We start from the raw sequence: 3,501 nt of genomic DNA on the forward strand, positions 1-3,501 counted from the left end.
AAACTGATTTTTAAAAAAATTGAGGGGGATTTTTTTTTTGGGGGGGGGGTTAGGGATGTCCGACCCCCCAAGAAAATAGCCTAAAACCACCACAGGACCAGTAGGTATATTCCCTAAAGAGTAGAATCAAAACAGTTAAGTAGTTATTAAGATCTTAGGGACAGACGAACAGACAGACATCAAGCTACTTTGTATTGTAGAAGGCTTCTCTGTAAATAATCATATATTATATATTAATTTCAGTTTTTTGCATTTCGTTCTCTGCAATTGTATCCCAAACCTTCATAATAAGTCCCTCATCTTAGAAGTTCTAAAGTGGAAACAGCATATAGTGTCCAATAAAAAATGACGTCATATAAATACACAAATAACCAATGGTAGTCCATTTACAATATCATTAGTTAATAACAATGTATACTGGCCTATCATTAGTCATTTGTATTCATTTTTTATTAGACACTATACTCTGTAACCATAAAATTTATCAATTGAAACTTGCATTTTATTGGAATTCATATTTTTCTAACAATTTTTTTTGTTAAAACGTTATTTGATGATTTGCTAATGTGCAGTCAACTATAATTGTAATCTTCATGATAAATTATAATAGTGATATTCACTATATTACTACTCTATAGTTTTTTAGTTATAGGGTGGTGGTACCCTCCCCCAAAATAGTTATAGACCTTCCTTGGACCTATAAGAAGCTACCCTGTTAAGGAGAATTCGATCGGTTAAGCGGTTAGCGAGATCTTTCGGTACAAACACATAGACAAAAAGACAGATATCCTGTTACTTTAGTATAAGGATATGTTATATTTATTTTATGGACTATTTCTTAAAAGTTTATTTTTTTTTTAAATTTTTGACTACAAGATATTTTTTTCTTTGGAGAGTTAAAAACCTTCCCTGGACCTGGAAGAAGCTTCACTGTAAAGCAGAACCATATGGGTTTAGCGAGATCCTTCGCTACCGACAGACAGATACACAGAGACTTTTAGACATAGAATGATGAAATCTAATTTTTTAAAAGTTTTGCAGTTCCTAGTTTCCTAGTTAAATAAAATAGTAAGATTTTTGTCTGTCAGTTAAGATCTCGCTAACCACTGAACAATTTAAATTCTCCATTTTAGGGAGGCATTACATAGGTTTCAGAATGGCGCAGCCACTACAAAAGATACATATAATCTATTGTTACATTCTAAAATAAATAATAAATATAGATATTTTATTCAGTTAGCAACCATTACAACAAGGATGACAATATCCATAAAAGCGAAGCACTGAAACGGTAGGACAAACGGACAGTAACTTTTGTATAGTGTCACAACTGAATAAACTGAATATTAATGAATAAGCTTATATGTACAAAATTGTAAGTAAATTTGTTAGAGAAGCTTCGATAATGACATCGTACAATGTTGTAATGGGATGTTCCAAAAATTAGATGAATAGGATGAATTGACGTACGGACATACTGGTAACGATTAAAGAGTTATTGCGCTTTCTAATTCGTACCTAACTGTTACAGGAATAAGCATGCAAAGTTTGAAATCGATAGAACAATTCTAACCTGTTCAAATTAACAAAAAAAGCTAACCGTAACGTACTTACCTACGGACGGACGGACCGTATGACCCTAATTATAGAAAAGCTTCAATTTTAAAAATTGTACATCACATAAAAATAAGATATAGATAACGTGTTAAAAAGAAAATGTTTCAAGAGGCAATAGCTTGGGACATTTTTCTGAAAATAAAAAATAAGAAAAAAAACAACAAATAAAGATATGATGAAAGTCCCCAAAATATCCAAGCAAACGAATGAAATATTGTGTTTATAAAACAAGCATAAAATATTTTCCAATGTCCCCTCTTTTTCTGCCCTTCAAATAAAATTATGCATGTTTAATAGTTATTTCTCGCATCGTATTATAAACAGTTTTCCGCTGATATAAAAAAGTATAATTTTAAGATTAAAACCTTATTTTAGCCGCGAGATGCCGAAGGCACAAACTAAAAAAGATGGTAGTAAACTGGATATAATACGATGCTAGACAAAGTTTTTACGTATGGATGAGAACCGGTTCTAATTCCCCGGATGTTAATCGGTTGCGAAACAATTTTATGCTGTTTGTCGAACCATTCTTAATAATAACTGTCCCTTCAGAAGCATTAAAAGACTCCCGTAAAGAAACTGCCCTCTAATTTAACTTGTAAATCACAAGTTGTTGTTTTGGAGAAATTTTAAGGTGCAGGTTTTTTTAACAGTAAGCAACAGTCAGCTTCAATAGAAAGGTGTTTTTTTTTTCATCAGTATTGTTTGTGATGAAGTTAGGTATAGCCTTAGAGTCATTTTAGTAGTTAAGCTACTCTATAACTCTATAACTCTGTCTGTCTGTCAGTCCATCAGGCCATCGATAAAGGGATACATCAGTTTTTTAGCTTTTATTTAGGATAGTCGGCTGATTTTTGTGAATGTTCTCAATACCAACGTGCATGCAATTTAAGACAGATTTATGACAAGTAATAAAATATAGAATAAAGATACTTGAAAAACAAGATCTTAAATATTAAAGTAATAGGATGTCTATGTGTTTCTGCGTGTCTATCTTAGGGTTGGGCCGTATATCCGGTTGAATACCGGATATTGAAATTACACGGATACCGGATATCCGGTTGATTTTTAATGCCGGATATCCAGTAATTTGCCGAATATCGAACGTTGGCTAGATATCCAGCCGGAACCGGATATCTAGCATAAAAATCAGCCGGATATCCGGTATCCTTAGTCTAAAGTAAAACCTAGAATTAGTAACTTTTCTTATATTTCAGGAAAGTTTTGTATTATCCAGTGCAGATTTAGGCTTTCTTAGGGGCTACATCAAGATTATATGATCCCCTACAAACCTTAAATACTAAGTTTAATAGATGATGATTAAAGTCCCCCAACAGATTATGACGTCATACGATAGAATAGCCAATGAGAGGCCAGTATACACTGTAATTGCCCAATGGTAAGATTTATGCTAGCCTCTCATTGGTTATTTTATAATCTTCTGAGGGACCTTAATCATTTCAATTTAATACAATAGTTTACCCTTGAGAGAAGCCCTTAACTTAAGAGGCGAAGCCACCAGAATATGAAAAAGGGAAAAAAATGAGATCCAGGATTGCAGGGATGAAGGGGAAAATGTCCTGTTTATAATGCTAGTCCCCAAAGTTTTATGATGCAGATATTTATTCGTTGGCTCAACAAATTTGGGGACTTTAATTAATTTTTGGTTGGTTGGTTCATTTATTTAAGTGTTTAAACGTTTCAACCAATAATATATATCATCATTGGGGATTTACATCAATTTATTAGTCATTGTCTTCAATTTAGATTCCTAGGAGCCAATAGTTTATGAAAAGGGATAAAATTGATATCGAGATAATCAGATACGTATATTGGTACACACACACACTCACACACCCCACACACACACACACACACACACAC

The sequence above is a fragment of the Acartia tonsa genome, chromosome 10, assembly GCF_053477335.1.
Source record: "Acartia tonsa isolate MP-2025a chromosome 10, ASM5347733v1, whole genome shotgun sequence".
NCBI lineage: Eukaryota > Metazoa > Arthropoda > Copepoda > Calanoida > Acartiidae > Acartia > Acartia tonsa.